This window comes from Cetorhinus maximus, unplaced genomic scaffold, assembly GCF_964194155.1.
Source record: "Cetorhinus maximus unplaced genomic scaffold, sCetMax3.hap1.1 HAP1_SCAFFOLD_286, whole genome shotgun sequence".
In the NCBI taxonomy this organism is placed as follows: Eukaryota; Metazoa; Chordata; class Chondrichthyes; order Lamniformes; family Cetorhinidae; genus Cetorhinus; species Cetorhinus maximus.
Genome location: NW_027596243.1, coordinates 397,791 through 420,436, shown reverse-complemented (window position 1 = coordinate 420,436; position 22,646 = coordinate 397,791). Strand labels below are relative to the sequence as shown.

The following is a 22,646-nucleotide window of genomic DNA, read 5'->3' as shown; positions in this document are numbered from 1 at the left end:
AATACCCAGAGCAGTGTTATTGCCAGCCAGGAAAAAAAAAAAACATGTACACGCTTTGCGCCTGTTTCAACAAAACAAAAGAAGTGATAACCATTCGTCCCTTCTTTCCTCGGGGCAACGCCTTGACGAATGAGAGCTAAGCTGCGTGGTTTCAGATTTTAAACAATTCAGGCAGCATCTAATGGCGCTTTGTCCCTGGAAACGCCTCTACCATTCAGAGTCCACTTGCCAGCCAATTAGCACTCTCTTGTCATATAGAAAAAAGTTGTTGCTTCCCTGACTTTGGTCGTCTTGCGATTGTCATTATGAGTACAAGGCAAATGTTTTTGACAAAATATCTTTTTTCAGCTTTAGTTACTTAATCAACACACACGCCCAAGTCCTCCTATCCCTCCACACACTTTAGAGTTGTGCACTTTACTTTATGATGTCCCCCCATTTTCTTCCTATCAATTCACATCACTCCACATTGAACTTAATGTGCCACCTGTCTGGCCATTCCACCAACTTGCTACGCCCCTTTGACGTCCTACACCATCCTCCTCACATATCACAATATCTGAAGGTTTTATATACCTGCAATATTTTAAATTTTGCCCTATACACAAGTGCCTACGTCATTAATGCATACCAGGGGAAGGAAGTGCCCCAACACTGACCCTGGGAAGCGCCAGTACAAACATTCAACCTGCCCTAAAAAAAACCCATTCACCAAAATAACTGACTTCTTTCGCTCAGCAAGTTCCGTTCCATGTTGTTACTGTTCCTTATATTGCATAAGCTGCAAACATGCTCACAAGTCTGTTGTGTGGCATTGTATCAAATGGCTTCCGGAAGCCCATGAACACAATACCAACAGTGGTGCCCTTATCAACCGTCTCTGTTACCTCTTTGAAAAAAAACTCCAGCAAGTTAGTTGAAAAGGTTTTCCCTTGAGGAATCCATCCATGCCAATTGAACTAAGAGAGTGCAGTCAGGGAAGTAGTCTGGGATCAACAGACCAAGAAATGATGGAAAGATCACCTCCAACCACTTCAAACATCATCAATCGGCAAAAAATGCCGAACTTGCCAGCGACGCCCAGATCACAGGAATCAATAAATAAAGACAGTTGATTTTATGATCTTTTAAACTACTGGAGTGGCGCAAATCAGCCTAGGCATCTCATCATAGAGAGGAAACCGATTCTCCCAATCTACCGACCAGCAGGCCAATTCACCGGCGAGATGGACTCCTAAATTTCTGCGTATATACACCAAGTTATCCCGCTGGATAAATGACAAGGCAAGGATGAGATTCTTATTCTGTTACAGAATCATTAACAGTGAGATATTCAACAACTATCAGACAGCAGGAAATACTGACTTACCAGGAGTACCGATGGCTACGAGCACGGGATAGTAAATATCATTGATCTGTAGAATTATTGGCCGTCCCATTCTTTAGAAGAATATTCACCTCCTGCCCTATTTTGCAGTTCCCATTGGAATGTATCTGAGATCCTTAACTGATCCCCTTTATAGAACAATCCGTTCCCAGCTGAGGAAAGCAGCTTGGATAACATTTGGCGTTAATTACAGTCACTTAACAAACAAAGTGCTTCCGCTTCAGCGTACAGAACGGCAATGCCAAAACTGAGCTGGTCAGTCTGTGAAACACCTGCCATTGAAATTCATTAACAGAATGAAATCCCAGAGAAAATGTGCCTCAATGTATACTTGATAATTTTGTGGATCAGTATGTCAACGACCCATCAAGGGTTCTGGATCTAGTTTAGATCCATTTTTAGACCCAGCAGTGCGCAATGAGGAAGGTTTAATTAATAATCGCATAGAAAATTATTTCTACAGCAGAGTGAATAGAATATGGTAGAAATTTAGATTTTGTTTTTGTAAGTGATTTGGTTTACTCTGAATCTCGGGTGACGACTCAAAATATCAAACAAATAGATATGGAATGCAAGCTGCCAAATGTAGATTGAGTCACCACTTTTAAAGATCTGATGGTGGACAAACCACAGTTATCAATAAAATAATTACTGCACAATTTTTAACACGTCCACATCCCTTTAAGGTACATCAGCCCCGCGGCAAAAGAAGAATTTCGCAACCGTGACGGACAGGAGCGGGTCACCATCCCATGGTAATAAACTCCTGGAAGGGAAAGCTTTTAGAGTTCACCAAAAGAGGACCTACGATTTACAAGGTGCAGCAAGGAGAATATGATATTACACCAACTGCTATCTTTAAAACAGTTTGTAAACATTTCTATAAATTATGCATGATGAAAAATCAATCTATCGTGAGATTAAACATTGAACCATTGGACACAGAGAAAGGTGAATTTATAATGGGGAATGGGGAAATGGCTCAAAAACGATTCAGAATAAACGTGAGCCCAAATATCAAGTGAATATAAGGAACTTGTGTAAAGCTGTACAAGCAAATAAACCGTACTGGAGACATCCATGGGTAAAGTGGGAAGCAATCTTCCGGACCTTCCCACTTGCAGCATAGAGTATTACAGAAGAAGTAGTTGCAAAGAAAGCGGATGAATTGGATTCGATCTTTCATTATTACTTAGAATTCAGAACAGTTCCGAAGGACTGGACGGTAACGAACCCCGATATTTAGGAAGGGTGGAAGAAAGAAAACGGGGAACTATTAGCTTCACATCACTGCCAGGCAAAATGATCATTTTTTTTCTATTCAGGTTGTGCTAATAGAACAGTTGGAAAATCATAATGTTATTCAATAAACTCAATACAGATTCGTAAAGGGGAAATTGAATATGGCAATCTTATCAGCATTTTTGAGGATGCAATTATGTGGGGGTTAAAGGGAACACAATTGAAGCTACTAACTTTGGATTTTCAGAAAGCATCTGATAAAATATCTTTAAAGGTCATTACGCAAACTTAGGAATTATGGTATTTGGCGTAATATATTAGCATGGAAAATGAATAGGTTAATGGACCGACAACAGAGAGTAGGAAGAAAGGTGACATGTTCAACTTAGCAGGCTGTAATTAGTGGGGTGCCAGATGACTGAATAATTGAGTCTCAGCTATGTGCATTGGATATTAGTGGATGCGGTGATGGAGCTGAGTTCGAATTGTAGAATAAGGTTGTTTCACATAGCAATGGTTAATGTGGGACTGGAAAACAGCACAGCCGCAGTGTGATGTAAAGAGTCACATGACAGTAGACCAGGGACAGACAGGTTCGGATATCGGACAGACATGAACTAGAAGCATGTGTAGAAAACCGCATGGAGATAGCACTTATCCTGGGCTGTACTGGTGCTTTTGTACAGATCTATGTGTTACCCATAAACAGTGACTGTTCAATAGTCTGAACCATCTTCGTGAGACCAATGGACAAAACCCTTACAACTTGGTGGCAACTCATGGCCGAACCCAGAACTCAAGGCATGCTGGGAAAAGACTCCGAAATCTGAAAGACTAAAGCAACCACACCCTGACCTGAGGAAGCCGCCATAAGTGAAGGGAACAGGTGGAGATCCCCTAAGAAGAAACCCCATTGCACAACTGGAGGCTTTAGGGCAGAAGAGAAATCCATTGTGCAGCTGAAGGACTGCAGCAGGGCCCCCCCATTGGGAAACCCCATCCAATACAGAGTCAAAGAATCTAGCCAGATCGCAAGGGTGAGCAAGCTAAATAATATAAAACATCGGTACAAAGGCTGAACTGATATTTAAAAGTATTGAGGGCATTATTCAGGCAGAACAGTCCATTTCTTTAAACACCGCCCCCAGCCCAAGTCCAGAGTCGGCGGCCCAGAACCATTTGGAAAAAAAAAACAACGTTTAACGCCTGAGTGAAATCCGGAAATAACATTTGATCAGCTGAACAATCTCGGAAATAGTCTGGAAGGCACAAAGGGTCAATACAAAGATTGCTGCAAAGAAAATAGATCACTTTAAGATCGGGTCCGCGATCGCTCCTGGAGCCCGCCAAAACCAGAAAAGCGCGGGAAAAGGTGAACTAAACGGTTGCTGCAGAGCGATCTTTAAAAGTGCAACAACAATTAAATCTGTTCTTCCCTCTGCTGGAAAAAAAAACAGTCATGGATAATAAATCAGAGCAACCAGATCCACACTTGCAGACCTAATGGGCAGATCCGGCTCTGTATTGGTGGCTTTGGCGGACAATTTTTAAAGATATACGATAACTTTAGGGTTAGATAAGGAGACAGAGGCTGAAGGAGTGAAAACAATATTGGAATCAGAAGGTCCGGCAATCGATGACGTCATTGTGAGCCAAGGAATAAATGAACCTTCAGGTAAGGTTGAGGATGTTCTGAAATCATTCGATAACTATTTTAATTTAGGAAGTAATATTTTTTTTTTGCGCGAGGAAAGTTCAACAGGTCCAACAACCTGGAAATCCCGTTGGCCTGCTGGACCAGGTGGTGTCCGTTAATGGCCCGCAATTCACCAGTAAAGGCTTCACTCAATTCGTCATCCATTACGGATTTCGACAGCTTAACTGCTCCCCAAAGTTTCCACAATCTAATGGTGAGGCGGAAAGAGGAGGCCCACCTTTAAAACCCCTTTTGAGATATAGAAAAGGCTTCCCATAGACGCTTTGAACATAGAGGTCCAAGCTGCCGCAGTGCACCAGGCATGAGCTGAGCAATGTCCCGTATAGAAACAAAGAAACATAGAAACTAGGAGCAGGAGTAGGCCATTCGTCCTTTCGAACCTGCTCCGCTATTCATTATGATCATGGCTAATCATCCAACTCAATAACCTGCTCCCGTTCTCTCCCCATATCCTTTGATCACTTTCGCCTCGAGAGCTATATCTAACTCCTTCTAGAAAACATACAATGTTTTGGCCTCAACTACTTTCTGTGGTAGCGAATTCCATAGGCTCTGCACTCTCTGGATGAAGAAATGTCTCTTCATCTGAGTCCTAATTGGTCTACCCCGGATCCTCAGATTTTGACCCCTGCTTCTGGACTGCAGCACCATCGGGAACGTCCTTCCAGCATCTCAGCTGCCTAATACTGTTAGAATTTTACAGTTTTCTATAAGATCCCCATCATTCTTCTGAACTCCAGCGAAGTTATTCTTAACCGACTCAATTTCACCTCATATGTCCATCCTGCCATCCCAGGAAACAGCCTGGTAAATCTTCGCTGCACTCCCCCTATAGCAAGAACATCCTTCCTCAGATAAGGAGGCCAAAACTGCACACAGTATTCCAGGTATGGTCTCACCAAGGCCCTGTATAATTGCAGCAAGACATCCCTGCTCCTGTCCTCGAATCCTCTTGTTATGAAGGTCAACATACAACTTGCCTTCTTTACCGCCTGCTGCACCTGCATGCTTACCTTCAGCGACTGGTGTACGAGGTCACTCATTGTACATTCCCCTTACTCAATTTATAGCCATTCAGACAATAATATGCCTTCCTGTTTTTACTACCAAAGTGGATAACCTCACATTTATCCATATTACACTACATCTGCCATGCATTTTCCCACTTACTCAGCTTGTCCATATCACACTGAAGCATTGCTGCATCCCACTTACAGCTCACCCTCCCGCCCAGCTTTCAGTCACCTGCAAATTTGGAGATATTACATTTAGTTTCCTCATCTAAAACATTAATGTATATTGTCAAAAGCTGGGGTCCCAGCACCGATCCCTGCAGTACCCCACTCGTCACTGCCTGCCATTCGGAAAAAGACCCATTTATAGGTGTACCCTTACTAATGCTTATTGATCTTAGTTTCTATTACGAAGCTGAAACGGTCTACATTTCGGCACATTGTATTCCATCTGCCATGTTCTTTCCCACACGCTCAACCAATCCACCTCCCTCTGCAACTTCTCTGCGTTTTCTCCACCACACAATTTCCCTCCATGTTTTTATCGTCACTAAGCTTGGATACTTTGTGTTGTAAGAGCTTTGTTCAGTAGATCTCACAAAGAGGGTCAGAGGTTCGTAATGTTGAATAGTAAGTGTTTGTTAGCAACACATAACGGTATGAGCGTGTGTGTGGTTGTGTATAAACTATAGGCCAGAATCAGAGCTATCTCCATGCTGACATCTACTCAAGTCTCCTGATCATGCCTGTCCCATGCCCTAACCTGCCTGTTCTAGGTATACTGTTATGTTACCCTTTCCAGCACACTATGGGCAGTCGTGTTCTCCAGTCTCACATTAACTCTTAGTATGACGAACACACTTGTACTAATTTTCCCTCCACTCTTAACGCAACATAATTGCAGTAAAATATTTATTAACAACTAAACTTTCTCCTTCTTCAAGGCTCTGAGTTTATAAATTCAGAGAGCCTAGAGGCCTGACAATTCCTCCAGACCTCGTCCTGGTCACATCTGAAGGGTTGTAGGCTCAGTTGTTTTGGGCCAGCTTTGTTGGTTTAGACTTGAAAAATCTTAATATTCTTTTGTTTCTGGCACATTCTTTTATTCATTCCTGGGGTTTGGCAGTCGGCTGGCTCGGTCGGTATTTATTATTCATCGCCAATTGTCCTTGATTTAGTGGCGGTGAGGTACATCCTTGAACCGCTGCAGTGGATGTTATGCAGGTACACCCATTGATTGTCTCCGTCTGATTATCTTAAATATGAACACACTCGACCTCTCCCTCCAGCAGCACCGACACACCCTATTTCTAAGCTGTCCTTGCCACCATCTTCATTTTATTCTTCATCTCATCCGACTCCTCAACAAAAAAACGTTGTGTCTTTCTTTCTGATGCAAAGGAAAGCAAGCTGCAACAACTCATCGACACCAAAGCCCATCAGGACACACCACCCCTGCCCGCCCCTCTGTCCCCATCTCGTCTTCCAATCCCAGCCCTGGCCGTGTATTCACCATACCTTCTGACCTTCCCCTCTCTGATGCTGAACGTTCAGTGCTCAGCAAAGGACTCAGTGTCACACCCTTACGCTCTTGCCTCAATGAAGTTCGGGCACGGCACGATGCTGAGTTCTTCTTCCATTGCCTTCATTTCCGTGCACACTTCTTTGGGCAGGAGTCCTCTCCCCGTTCAACGGATCCTTTTAGCCGCCTCCTCTATTCTCCCTCCACCTGGGCCCCTCCCTCTGGATTTTTACCTGCTCTTGGTCTTTTCATTGAGAAGTGTCGGCCTGATATCAGTCATCTCAATTTCTCTGCTCCTCTCACCCACTCTAACCTGGCTCTCTCTGAACTTACTGCATTCCGTTCTCTCAGGTCCAACCATGACTTTGTCATCAAACCCGCTGAGAAGGGTGGTGCTATTGTTGCCTGGCATACTGACCTCTACCTCGCAGAGGCTGAGCGTCAACTTCCTCCTACCTCCCCCAGGACCATGACCCCACCACGGAACATCAAGCCATTGTTTTCAGGAAAGTCGCTGACCTCATCTCCTCTGGAGATCTTCCCTCCACAGCTTCCAAACTCATAGTCTCCCAACCTCGGACGGTCCGCATCTACCTCCTATGCAAAAGCCACAAACAGGACTGTCCCAGCAGACCGATCGTGTCAGCCTGTTCCTGCTCCACGGAAATCGTTTCTTGCTACCATGACTCTATTCTCTCTCCCCTTGTCCAGTCTCTTCCCACTTACATCCGTGAATCCTCTCATGCCCTGCATCATCTTAACAGTTTCCAGTTCCCTGCCCCAACAGAATCCTCTTCACCATGGACATCCAATCCCTCTACACCTCCATCCATCACCGGGATGGTCTGAGGGCTCGCCGCTTCTTCCTTGAACAGATGCCTGAACAATCCCCATCCACGACTACTCTCCTCCGTCTGACTGAACTTGTTCTCTCACAGCACAATTTCTCCTAAAATTCATCTCACTTCCTCCAAATAGAATGTGTGGCTATAGTTATGCCTGTCCCTTTATGGGGTATGTGGAACATTCCTTGTTCCAGTCCTACTCCGGCCCCCTCCCACAACACTTTCTCTGGTACATCAATGACTGCTTCGGTTCCGCTTCGTACTCTCGTCTGGATCTGGAAAAATGTATTAATTTTGCTTCCAATTTCCACCCGTCCATCATTTTCATGTGATCCATCACTGACACTTCCCATCCATTCCTTGACCTCTCAGTCTCAATTTCTGTTGATAGATTGTCCACCAATATTCATTACAAGCCTACCGACTCCCACAGCTACCTCGACAACAGCTCCTCACACCCCGCTTCCTGTAAGGACTCCATCACATTCTCTCAGTTCTTTCGCCTCCAGCGCATCTATTCTGATGATGCCACTTTCCGAAACAGTTCCTCTGACGTGTCGTCCTTCTACCTTAACCGAGGTTTTCCACCCACAGTGGTTGACAGGGCCCTCAACCATTTCCAGCTCATCTCCTGTGCATCCGCCCTCACACCTTCCTCTCCCTCCCAGAACCAAAAAAAGAAACCCCTTGTCCTCACTTATCACCCCGCCAGCCTCCGCATTCAACGGATCATCCTCTGTCATTTCCTCCAACTCCAGCATGATGCCACCACCAAGCACACCTACACTTCACCCCCCACCCCCATCCCTGGCGTTTTTCCGCAGGGATAATTCCCTCCGGGGCACACTGGTCCACTCCTCCATCACCCAAAACACCTCAACGCACTCCAATGGCAACATCCCATGCAACCGCATAAGGTGCAACACCTGCCCCTTTACTTTCCCCCTCACCGTCCAAGGGCCCAAACACTCCTTTCAAGTGAAACAGCGCTGCACTTGCGCTTCCTTCAATTTAGTCGACGTCATTCGCTCCTCCCAATGCGGTTTCCTCTACATTGCAGAGTACAAAAGCAGACTGGGTGACTGCTTTGTGGAACACCTTCGGTCTGACTGCAAGCATGACCCAGACCTCCCTGTCGCTTGCCATTTCAACACACCACACTGCTCTCATGCCCACATGTCCGTCCTTGGCCTGCTGCATTGTTCCAGTGAAGCTCAACGCAAACTGGAGGAACAGCATCTCATCTTCCGACTAGGCACTTTACAGCCTTCCGGACTTAACACTGAGTTCAACAATTTCAGATCATGAACTCTCTCCTCCATCCCCACCCACTTTCCGATCCCCCTTTTTCCAATAATTTATATATATTTTTTACAAATATATTTTTCTTTTCCCTCCTATTTTTAAATTTATTTCGATCTATTGTTTCATCTCCACCTCTTAGTCCATTTCGATCCCTTCCCACCACCATCACCAGGGCTACGTGTACCTTGCTCGTCCTGCTTTCAACCCTTAAAATCCCCATTAGCACATCCTTTAGATAATATCACCACCATCAAGAACCCTTTGTCTGTTTGTCTATGACATCGTTGGCAGTCTCTTCTTTGTCTCCACCTATCACTAGTCCCCTATCGAGCTCTAACTGCCCCACCCATCCCACTTCATCAGCTTATATATCTTCTCATTTCTATTTGTCTTAGTTCTGATGAAGGGTCATACAGACTAGAAACGTCAACTTTATCTATCTCCGCAGATGCTGTCAGGCCTGCTGAGTTTTTCCACGTATTTTCGTTTTTGCTCTAGATTTCCGACATCCGCAGTATTTTGCTTTTGTCTCTGGAATTATGGGATTTGGCGTAATATATTAGCATGGAAAATGATTTGGTTAATGGACCGACAACACAGAGTAGGAAGAAAAGTAATATTTTCATCTTGACAGGCTGTAATTAGTGCGGTCCCAGATGGATGAATACTTCCTTCTCAGCTTTGTACATTCGATATTAATGGCTGCGATGATGGAACTGAGTTCGACGTGTAGGATAAGGTTGTTTCCCACAGCAAGTGTTAATGTGGGACTGGGAAACAGCACCGCCACAGTGTGATGTGCAGAGTCACATAACAGTAAACCTAGACATCAACTAGAGTTTTGTGATTAGAAAACTACTTGGAGGTAGCTCTTAATCTGGGTGTCACTGGCGCTAATGTAGATAGCTTTGTGTTACCAACAAACAGTGACTGTTCAACAGTCTGAACCTTCTTCGTGAGAGCAATGGACAGAACCCTTACAACTTGTGGCAACTAATAACCGAACGCAGAACTCAAGACAAGCTGAGGAAAGACGCCGAAACTGGAAAACTAATGGAACCACACCCTGACATGACCAATTCACCAAACCTGAAGAGAACAGTTGGAGATCGCTTCAGACCAAACCCCATTGCAGAACTGGAGGTTCAAGGGCAGAAAACAAGTCCATTGTGCAGCTGAAGGACTCCAGCAGAGCACGTCGCGGGCATTCAGAATCTCCATCCATTACAGAGTCAAATAACCGAGCCAGATCACAAGGGTGAGCAAGCTAAATAATATTAAAAATCTGTACAAAGGCTGAACTGGTCTTTAAAAGTGTTGAGGTCATTAATCAGCCAGAACAATCCACTTCTTTGTTCACCGCGCCCAGTACGACTCGAGAGTCGGCGGCTTAGAACCGTTGAAAAAAAAAAGGTTTAACGCCCGAGTGAAAGCTGGAAATAACCTTTGATCAGTTGAACACTGTCGGAAATCCAAAACAAAAACAGAATTACCTGGAAAAACTCAGCAGGTCTGCCAGCATCGGTGGAGAAGAAAAGAGTCGACGTTTCGAGTCCACATGACCCTTCAACTGAACTGAAGTATAGTTAGGAGAGGGGTGAAATATAAGCTGGTTTAAGGTGTGGGTGGGGATAGAGAAGTTGAGGTTGGGGTGGTTGTAGGGATAAGCAAGCAGTGATAGGAGGTCTCCCCTACATTTGAGAGACCAAACGCAAACTGGGCGACCGCTTTGCAGAACACCTGTTGTCTGTCCGCAAGAAAGACCCAAACCTTCCTGTCGCTTGCCATTTTAACACTCCACCCTGCTCTCTTGCCCACATGTCTGTCCTTAGCTGGCTGCATTGTTCCAGTGAAGCTCAACGAAAACTGGAGGAACAGCACCTCATCTTCCGACTAGGCACTTTACAGCCTTCCAGGCTGAATATTGAATTCAACAACTTTAGATCTTAAACTCCCCCTTGCCCCATCCCCACCCCGTTTCTTCCCCCTCCCTTTTGTTTTTTTTCCAATAATTTATATAGATTTTTCTTTTCCCACCTATTTCCATTATTTTTAAATCTACAACTAATACCTTGTCAGTCTTTCCACCCCACCCCCACTAGAGCTGTACCTTGAGTATCCTGCCTTCCATTCTTAATTAGCACTTTTCTTAGATAATATCACCACCTTCAACACCTCTTTGATCCTTTTGTCTGTGACATCTTTTGATTATCTGCTCCTATCACTGCTTGCTTGTCCCTACAACCACCCCACCCTCAACTTCTCTCCCCCCGCCCCACACCTTAAACCAGCTTATATTTCACCCCTCTCCTAACTATACTTCAGTTCTGTTGAAGGGTCATGTGGACTCGAAACGTCGACTCTTTTCTTCTCCACCGATGCCGCCAGACCTGCTGAGTTGTTTCAGGTGTTTCTGTTTTTGTTTTGGATTTCCAGCATCCGCAGTAGCTTTTTGTTTTTATCACTGTCAGAAATCGTCTGAAAGGCCCAATCGTTCAATTCAAAGACTTACTGCAAAGAAAATAGATCAATATGAGGCCGGGTCACGATCGCCGCGGGAGCCCGTCAAAACCAGAAAAGCTTGGCAAGAAGAAGGAAAAAAAACCGGTTAATGCAGAGCCATCTTTAAAACTGCAACAACAATTAAATCTGTACTCCACTCTGCTGGAAAAAAAAAACATCCATGGATAATAAACCAGCGCTAGCACATCGATCTGCACTGACCCAAGGGGCAGATCAGGCCCAGAATTGTTGGCTTTGGCAGACATTTTATTTAAGACATACGATAATTTTAGGGTTAGATAAGGGGACAGAGGCTGAAGGAGTGAACATACTATTTTAATCAGAAGGTGCGATAACCGATAACGTCATTGAGAGCCAAGAAATAAATGAATCTTCAGGCAAATTTGAAGATGTTCTGAAATCCTTCTATAACTATTTTAATATCAGAAGTAGTAAAATATTAGGGCCAGGAAAGTTCAACAAGTACAACAACCTGGAGAGCCCAGTGGCCTCCTAGACCAGGTGGTGCCCGATAATGGCCCACAATTCATTAGTGAAGGCTTCACTTCATTTGTTATCCATTACGGATTTCAACAACTTACCTCCTCCCTAAAGCTTCCACAATCTAATGGTGAGGCGGAAAGAGGCGCCACGCCAGCAAAAACCCTTTTGAAATATAGCAAAGATTTCCCATAGGCGCTTTTAACATAGAGGTCCCGCCTGCCGCAGCGAACCAGGCCTGAGCTGAGCAATGTCCCGTATAATCTTGCTAATAATTATTTCTCTTAGTTTCTATTACCAAGTTGACATTTTCTACATTACCACACATTGCATTGCATCTGCCATGTTCTTTCCCACGTAGTCAACCCATCCATCTTGCTCTTCAACATCTCTGCGTTATCTCCACCACAATTATCTCCACCACAATCAATCACATTTTTTTATCTTCACTAAACTTGGATACTTTGTGTTGTAAGAGTTATGTTCAGTAGGTCTCATAAAGATGTTCAGACGCTTGTAATATTGAACAATAAGGATTTGTTGGCAACACAAAACTGTATCTGTGTGTGTGTGCGTGTTTTTGTGTATAAACTATAGCCCAGACTAAGAGATGCTGACATCAACTTAAGTCCCCTGATCATGCCTGTCCCATGCCCTAACCTGTCTCTTCTAGTATACTGTCATATTACCCTTTCCAGCAGACTGTGGGTCGTACTGTTCTCCAGTCTCACGTTAACACTTGCTATGCCGAACTCACTTGTACTACCTTTCCCTCCACTCTTAACAAAACATAATTGCAGTGCAATATTTATTTACAGCTACCCTTTGTTCTTCTTCAGGCCTCTGAGTTTATAATTTCAGATAGTCGGGAGGCCTGACAATTCTTCCAGACCTCGTCCTGGCCACATCTGGAGGGTTGTAGGCTCAGTTGTTTTGGGTGAGCTTTGTTGGTTTGGAGCTGAAAAATCAGGGTATTTTTTTGTTTCTGGCTCATTATTTTATTCATTCCTGGGTTTTGGTAGTCTGCCGGCTAGGCCGGTGTTTATTGTATTTCACCAATTGCCTTTGGTAAGGTGAGCTGCTTTCTTGAACCTCTGCAGTGGCTGTGATTTGGGTACAACCACTTGATTGTCTCTATCTGATTAGCTTAATGGTATGGTAGGAGGTTCGCCTCAATGGGTGAGGAGGATGATCCTGTTCCACCTGATTTCACCTTCTGTGTTATTATGGAACAGGTATGAGCTTGCTTGATCGTCACGTCCCCAGTCAATGATCCCCTCTCTTTCAAGCTTCCTGGTCCAAACCTTGTCACTTTTGTATAACTAGTGCAGATTCTTGGTGCAGTACCACCTACTGTAGGCAGAAGAGTTTCTTTCAGTTGGAGTGTTCTTGGTCCTAAACTTCTTTGAGGTCCTTGACTGCCAACATAACATAGAGATCCAACCTGCCAGATCTTCAGCTTCCTTACCGTCAAAGGAAGGACAATATATCTTCCTTGGACTGGTTATTGAGACGAGATGATTGTGTTTGTGAAGAGAGACTGATTAACTCACGCCTATATTCAGGTGAAAGGCCTGCTTTCGAAAGGTTATTTTCAGTAAAATTTGAATCTCAGAACACTCCAACTTCGAGCACCAAGGGAGACCCCAGAGTCAGGAGCTGCAACATGAGACCCATCATCTCAGTGCCAACCATTAGCTCAATCGAATATCCAGCTGCCAACATTATAACTGCAGCAGCTTTAACTAATTCCAGCGTCCACTACCTCGACTGCTGGTAACAGACTTACCATCAAATCGCTCCTTATTGATAATTTACTGGCAGATCAGAGAGTCACAATAGCATAAGGTGTAGACAGGGAAGTAGCAGAGCCGCCTGAGTGATGGAGAGACGTGATACTGCCCTGTGATAACGTTGCATTTATAAATGTTTCAGCACGGGGCAGGGACCGCAATAACCTCACAACCAACCCTTATTACAGCTTTGGTGAGGAGGGTGGGTGCACGACTTTTCTTTCTAACTCTTCAATTCGTCTGCGGCCGCCATGTTATCCTTGCTCCACCAGCTATATGTTTATTCACCTGCCAAAGTGAATTTCTCTGACGTGACCCCAGAAATGTATCCGTGCTCATTTTATGAAGGAGGACAGTTTGATGTTGAACCGAATGAGTCACAGACATCAATCTATAATCCCTGAGTTAACCGTTTCCCCTCCACAGGACACTGCCGCTGCCAGTGTCACAGGATGAATGGGTAAAATGAAGTAAAAACACAATTGTAGCAGTCTCTCTGTCTCTTTCCCCAGCTCTCTCTCACTCGATATCTCTCCATATCTCTCTTTCTCTCTGTTTCCAATTTTTCACTCTCTGGCTTTCTCTATATCAATCTCTCGCCACCCCCCACATTCCCACCCCTCTTCTACCCGTCTCTCTCTCTCCTTCTCACACACACACAAACACATACGCGCACACACACACACACACACACACGCACACGGATGCCAACACGCTTTCTTCCCATTCTGACACAATTGAACTGAAACAAAATATTCTCAGGAAAAACCGCAGTGGAACAAATGGTTGCCTTTTAAGAGATGGTTTGGGTAAAGTCGTGGTAAATTCCCACGATATGCAAAGGATGGTCAGGCAAAACCAGAAGGTTTCGCTGAAGAAATATGTATAGAGCAAGATGAAGGAAGGTAAATGTCGTCAGGTTTTTTTTTATTCGTTCAAGGGATGTGGCTTCGCTGACTGGGCTAGTATATATTGCTCATTCTAATTGTTCTTGAGAAGTTGATGGTGTGCTGCTTTCTTCAACCGCTACTCTTCCTGTGGTGTTGGTGCAGGGAGCGAGTTCCAGGACTTTGATCACGCCACAGTCAAGGAATGGCGATATATTTCCAAGTCAGGATGGCGAGTGACTTGGAAGGGAACGTCCAGTTGTTGGTTTTCCCATCTGTCTGCTGCCCTTATCCTTCCAGACGGTAGTGGTCGTGCGTTTGGAAGGTGTTGTGGAAGGAACCTTGGTGAATTTATGTAGTGCATCTTGTAGATGGTAAACACTATGCTGCTGCCGCACGTCAGACGTGGAGGGAGTGAATACCTGTGCTTGGGGTGCCAATCAAGCGGGCTGCGTTGAACTGGACGGTGTCAAACTTCTTGAGTGTTGTGGGAGATGCACTCATGCAGTCAAATGAGGAGTATCCTATCAACTTCCTGACTTGTGCCTTGTAGATTGTGGACAGGCTCTCAGGAGTCAGGAGGTGAGTTACTCGTCGCGGGATCCACAGCCTCCGACCTGCTCTTGTAGCCACAATATTTATATAGCTAGTCCAGTTTAGTTCCTGGTCAATGTTAATGCCCAGAATGTTGATTGTTATGATTCAGTGCTGGTAATGCCGTCGAACTTCAAGGGACGTTGGTTAGATTTTCTCTTGTTGGAGATGGGCATTGTCTGTCAGTTGTGTCCTGCGAATGTTATTTGCCACTGGGCAGCCCAAGCCTGGGTGTTCTCCAGGTTTTGCTGCATTTGGACCTGGACTGAATCGATATCTGAGGTGTCACGAATGGTGCTGAACATTGTGCAATCATCAGCGAACATCCCCACTTCTGACCTTGCGATGGACGGAAGATCATTGATGAAGCAGCTGATGATGGTTCGGCCGAGGCACGACCCTGAGGACACTACACTGCAAGTGAGAACCATGGAAAATATTGACAGTTCAGAGGGGAAGTGAAAAATAAATACAGACAAAGGAAGAGCGACTGGGAGAATAGATTAACAGCAAAATTTTGCTCTATAGACATAAATATAAAAGGTTGCCAACGTAGGAACGGACAGATTAGGGAGTGAAACGTGGTTTCATGCCTGGAACCAGAGGACCTATATTGTGTTTACCAAGAAAGGAAAATATTGCCAAAGGCAGAGTGAAACACGAGGCAGTTGCGATATTGGATGGGTTAATAATGTAGAAAGAGGGGTCATTAGAAACCTGGTTGTGCTGAAATGTTGATAAATCGCCTGCATTGGCTCAGGGACAGGGTATTGAGGAGAGTAAGTGTGGAAATTGCCGAGAGCAGTGGCCGCTAATTTCCAATCCTGTTTACCTATCACGGACGGTGCTAGAAGATTGTAGAATTACAAATGTTATACCATTGTTCACAAAATGGGTTCAATGATCATTTAGTAAACCACATACAAACCAGCTTAACTTCGTGTTGGGGAAGAGCTTTTGGAAACGATATCCAGATACAAAATGCATTGCCACATGGATAAGTACGGATTCATTAAGGAAAATATACCTGGATTTGTTAAAAGCAGGTTGCATTCAGTTAACTTTATTGTTTTAGAAAGAAGACTGTCAGTGGACCATAATAACAAAGTCAACTGAATGATAGCAGACAAAGAGTCGTGGTGAATAGTTATATGGTGGGATTCTGCAGGCATCAGTAGTATCATCAATGCTTTTTTTCGTTTACATAGGATCTCGGCGTCAGTGTGGAGGGCACAATTTCAAAATTTGTGGATGACACAAAACTCAGAAGTGTTGTAAAATTCGGACGAAAATAATGATAAACCAACAGAGGACATTGTCAGGCTGGTGGAACAGATGGCATGAGGTGAAATTTAATGTGGAGAAGAAAGGAGTGGTTCATTTTTTCAGGAAGAGAGAGGAAAGGCGATATAAGGTACACTAGTCAATGCTAAATGAGATACAGGAGCCGAGGGGGCTGGAGAAATGTCTTGAAGTTGGCAGTGCATGTCGGGAAATTAGTTAAATTAGTGACTGGCGATTCAGCGCAAAATCAAGTGGGTCACCGACTGTGCGTTGGATTTTCAATTCACTCACAGCATTCGGCGGAGTTACAAGGAGAGGGATATGAAGGACCTATCTACCTGGCTTTCATTCATAGATTTGTTGTGTTTATAACAAATATGGTAACAACTAAACTGCAGAAAAAAGAATCCATCTGCAGTCGTCATTTATGCGTTGATCTCAGTGCCAGCTTGTGGCAGCACCGCTTGACAGAAGAGAAGACAACACTGTGGAGAGTTCTCACTGCTTTCCGCTAGTATTTGCGCTGCGCTGAGTGTTCTTCATAAGAAGTGAAACCGAGTTAAATTTAATTCAAAACCTTTATACGGGGAAAAAATTGGTTTCTCAGTCAGTGAATTATTTGTCGCCAACAAATTTCTGAGCTATGAGGTATATTTTGCAATATCGGTATTTTGTTTCACTCGGACTTGGTTTATAACAATTCGCAATGAATTATTACCCTGTTGTACGACGCTTGTAAAGCAAATAGATGCACATGATTTTAGTGCCACCAGCTGAACAGTCGATGCAGAGCCAGTCATAAAGGATGTGGGGAATACACAAGGAGCAGATATTTCAGGCACCAAATGAGCAATGGGCGTATTTCCTAGGTGATGAGAAACAGGGGAACAAATAGATGCAAAAGGATTTGGGCCTTCAGGTACATCGCTCACTAAGCGCCAGTGCACATGTACAAACAATCACTTTAAGATCTCAACTTCCAGGCTGTCATGTCCGAAGTACCACTCATTCCAATAGATATTTACACAAGTGTCTTAAATTTGCTGCTACATGGATCTATGTAACAGGCCTAAAACCTACAAAGGAGTTTTGTAATGCCATGTCGCGAATTACATAGCACCATTTTGCTGTAAACATGATTGTTCACCAATTCTGGCGTCGCAAACTTATTAGGAATTGTTTATATGTGATGGCGCTGTATGACGGTGCGAATTGAGAATTCTCAGGATGGTACAATTGAGGCAGCAGATCAGGCAGAAAGTTCGTGAATTTTTGTGAAGCCGTGAAACACATAATAGATCTGCCCTTATCTCTCATATTCTTACAGGCGCTGCTCAGACGAAGCACCGGGATTATATTGACACTGGATTGGAAGCAGTGCTTATTCCCGAGTTTAGTCCGTCACTTTAGGAGTTCAGTTCTGATAATTTTAGATTTGTATAATTACAGGAAGGGTAAAGCAGAGAAGGTGCCCGCCCTGTCTTTGCTGGTTCGCTGAAGGAGACATTCACCTAGTGACAATCCCCCGCCGTTTTCTGCATCTCCCCCCCCCCCCCCCCCCCCCCCCCCCCCCCCACTTTCCGGGCTTCTACCTGTTTCTAATCTCTTAAGAAAAGAAGAATGAAGTGTGGTCTGATCGAGGTTTCTACCCTGTTAGAATCTAGGGTTAGTTTAAATAGGGAGAAACTGCTTCCACCGGCGGGACGAATGGAGTTGAATCAGTACATATTGTTGGCACTGATTCACAGCGACAGTGTTTCGGCCAACCAAGGGAAAAGTCCAGAAGAACTTATCACACTTAGAGCAGCTGGGAATCTAGAAATAATTTCTAAAAATGATCGAGGACGCCGAAATTTCGAGAAAAAATTCTTTATTTTTTGCAAACCGATTAAAGATATCCATCTCTCCTGTTCTCTTGAATAAGTCAGCATTCTTTTATTTTTAAACTATCATTTCACTGGGACTAAGCCGTTTGACCCAAAAGGCTGCACTTGGACTAGGTCTGGAGCCATGAGCCCTCAGAATAAATGCCTGATGCTCTACCGACCCGGCTCTCTGGGCTGTATTGAACATGTTTCCCATCGCTGCCTTCACTGCCTAAGAAGAGTCTTCACAGTGTTTATATTTTTTCCATTTCCTTCTTTGGTATTTCACTGCCTGCAGCGCATTTCCCCCCCAGACAGACCGGCAGCCTCCCTTTGGCTTCATTTCACAAATCTTCTCACTTGCAACAACTATTTGTTTTAACCAGTGGCGTGGGACGTGACAATTGTTGTTATCCTGGCCTGTGCACTGGACCTTCACAGCTTTGAAGGGTGTATTTATTTCAGGGAGCTACTAAGTTGCAGAAATTGAAAACGGAAGCTCCAAAGGCACAGAGATGGATTTCACGAGTGGGTAAACCATTTATTATGGTGTTTGTTTGGGGAAAGTGTGATACCATTACCTTGAAAGAAATACAGCTCACTCGGAGTAACATTTACATTGTGTGAATCAATAAGTGTAGGGATGTAAATGGATCTGCCAGCCCGAGACCAGAATTAAAACGATCCACCATTTAACCCTCCCCACTATTTCTTGCATAACGTGCAGTAACATAAACCGGTCAATCTCCTCCCTTGGTCTGTTAAACCTGTAAAAAATCAAAGTGCTTCCTTAAGTAAACACCTCTAAATGTAATATTGGTCCTTTCGGGCTTCTTAATATCGGTACGTAAACGCAAATGTTTTTTGCGGACATTGTTACGTTGATGTAACCTTCATAACATCAGCCTCCATGTTATTTCTTACTGGGTTTAACAGGTTTAGTTTCGTCACGTTCCTATCTTTGCCCCTTCATGTTACATTCGGACTGTTGCTATGCAGCCATTCTCAACCCCATCTAGACATATCTTTTCATTCTTTACCATAACCATTACAACCCTCGATAGATGTTGCTTCATGAAACATTTTCTCTCCCTCCACCATCACAGACATTCGCCTTTGTACATCCTGCCCTTTCCTGCTCTCCACGTTTTTAAAACATGGTATGTTGATATATTTCTTCATTTCTGATGATAAGTCATCGACCTGCACAGTTCACTTTGATGCCTCCACAGGTGCCCCCTGACCGGCTGAGTATTTCCAGGATTTTTTTTTAATATTCCCAGTAATCACGCTGCATTGTTTTACTGTCTGAAAGGTTGGTGGAATGAGATTCAATCTGAATTTAAGGGAACTAATTTACAGCGTGATGTGGGAAGCTTGATTGTGGAACAAAATTGCTCTTTCCAAGAACCGGCGAAGAGTCGACGGGCCGACAGGCCTCCTTTTGAGCTGCAGGATTTGATGAATCGCGGCTTTAATTTCTGCGTTGACCGGGAAATTAGGAAATGGCTGAAGACGTGAAGGTGAAGATCGAACGGTTTCAGGTAATTGTCTGATGTTTTGTGCGGAACATATAATACATGTAAGAGGATTTCAAGCACAACATAGGTCTACAAATTACTACTGTATTAATTCCTAAAACCCCTAATTAACCTCGCCTCCACTTACACTCCCGTTAAGGAAATAGTAAATACAAATATATTTAAACAGACCCCAGCACGTCGACACAATACCCTGGGCAGAAGTAATCAAAGTGGCTCTTCCAAGCTTCGGTCTGTGTAGACAGCAGGCTTAATGCACAAATACTGAAGGCTGTTTGCACTTCCAGTCGACCTTAGAATGCCTTCCCTGCCATCATTCTCCTTTATACATGTTTGTCCTTTTTAATTTAAGCCCCATTGTTCACATATGTCTTTGAAACTTTACCTTTCTCATAATATGAATCATATTGCTAATCATAGTGCTAATATTATCAGGAGCATTTGGAAAAAAAACTTGCTGATTGCTTGCCTTCTCCGGCTAGGTGTAACATCCAACCGTCTCTTTGAAATTCAAACTGCTGTGATTTATCTAAAGCTGCAAATTCTGCTCACCTCACATTCTAAGACTTCAGCCATGTTTTCCCATTTAGCATTTCAAACCTAGATTCAGTTGATGAGTCAAAGGCTCCAGACCAGCTGTTTCCAATTCAATTAAATCCCACACACACTCAGAGAAAATAATCAAATCCCACTATTACCTACTTCTACAATAAATCACAATAGTGTTATGGGAATTAGTGAACGTTCGTGACATCTGGAATTCCCTCCCTTAAGCTATGTCCCCCTTTACCTCTCTCTTCTTCTTTCAAACAATCGTTCAAATCTACCCATTTGGCCAGACAATTCGTCATTTTCCTAAATACCTCCTTGTGAAACTTCGTTTTAAATGTTGATATATAACGCTCCTTTCAAGCACATTGGCAAGGGGAGGGGTGGGGAGTTTGTGAAATGCAACAGATACATAGAAGATTCTGTTGTGTTGTTCAGTTGAGCGGACTTAATTTGTGTGGATCTGTTAAAAGCCTCCGGTCAGAGCTTGGGTTGTGGAATATTGATGAGGGTCACTGTTGAATCTCGGATGACGAGTTTTATCTAACGTTGGGTCACATTGTTAGCAGCAGATACCACCGGCTATCCACGTTCATCATGCCGGAGCTCCACCATCGATTTGTAATTTGGTAATTTCCATGAGGTGACCAGGACTGCACACAGTACTCAAATTGTGGCCTTACTAATGATTCATACAGCTCCACCATAACCTCCCTGCCAGTATATTTAAGTCTCGTCTAAGAAGCGAAATGATTCTACTTGACACCTCATCGCCCTTTCATGTAACAATCTGGAATCTGTGGAGATTCGCTCCAATGTCCATCACTTCGTCTAAACCTCCCAATACTCTCTTCATTAATTGTGTATTCCCTTAGACCTGTTTGAGATCCCCAGCTGCATTACATCGCTCTCCCCCAGGTTGAATTCCATTTGGCACTTTTCTGACCATCTAACCAGTTAATTGATATCTTCCTGCTATCAAACCTCCTCACTATCAAACACAGCCACTTTTCTCCTTGCGTGAAACTTCATGAAGATTCCCGCTATATATATTTCCAAATAGTTAATATGTGCCATGAAAAGCACGGCTAAATATGCATGTGGCTTTTTTCAGGAGAGAAACCTGGTTGGTATAAATCCATCTCCCAAATACCCTTAACGCTGATGTTTTCAGGATTTACGTCGGTGCTCGGGCGCTGTTTTAAATGTAAGTTCTCCAGTGGCTCTGCCATGCAGCCCGATAAACAAATACCAATGATTTTTGCAGCAAAACAGTGCAAGGGATTTGAAAACTTTGCATTATAACTACGCGCCGTTGATTGGTGACACGTAACCTCCTGGGCTCAGAAATCAATGCCGCCCCCGTCTAATTCCAACCAATCTCCAACGCTTCATTATGAAGACAGCCAGAAGAGGGTAAACGCGAGGCAAAACAATATTGAGCTCCCCTACAATGTCGTTCTGCGGCTTGTGAAGCGGCGCTGCTGTACGACTGTTAATCAAATAAATACATCAATCACAGCGGCAGTTGGCCTGTTACTTACCGCTTTCCCAACTTGTTCTGAGCGCCTCAAGTCATCCATTGAGAGCCAGGCGGAAATATATTTCAGTTCCCTGACATTGCAACTCCCGCGAATGATAGCACCAAATTTAAATTTCAACAGGCACTCGGTAATTTCTCCTTGAAGCCCCCGTCGTGAGTTTGCCCGATTGTGAGCAATTTCCTCCTAATTCGCCATGAAATCCACACGCTGCAATTCCAACATCCTTGAGATAGAGCAACATTTCCACACTATTTTTACTTCAGTGTTTGAAGTGCTTATATATTTTATATAATTTAGCATCGTTCCGAAGACAATTGTGAATGAGCAACTTGCACGGGTCAGGCGCGACATGCCCACATCCCAAGAAATAAATAGAAAAGAGATTGCATAGATACCAGCCTATTGATGACGGGAGATTTTGCAGTTTAAGGTTTGCTTTGGACAGAATCTTTTCATCATTGACAAGAAGGAGAACGTATCTGTTGCTGAACAGCTTTGTGAAGATCGGATCATTCAGCAGCTCTGGGAGAAACAGACACTCACAGCTCGCTGAAA

At 43.9% G+C, this 22,646-nt stretch overlaps 1 protein-coding gene across 7 annotated transcripts in view; it reads right to left on the bottom strand.

Moving 5' to 3' along the window:
• Positions 1-22,646, bottom strand: part of LOC144673114 (NACHT, LRR and PYD domains-containing protein 3-like) — a 404,245-nt gene that overhangs the window by 90,553 nt on the left and 291,046 nt on the right. The gene's annotated exons all lie outside the window — the stretch shown is intronic.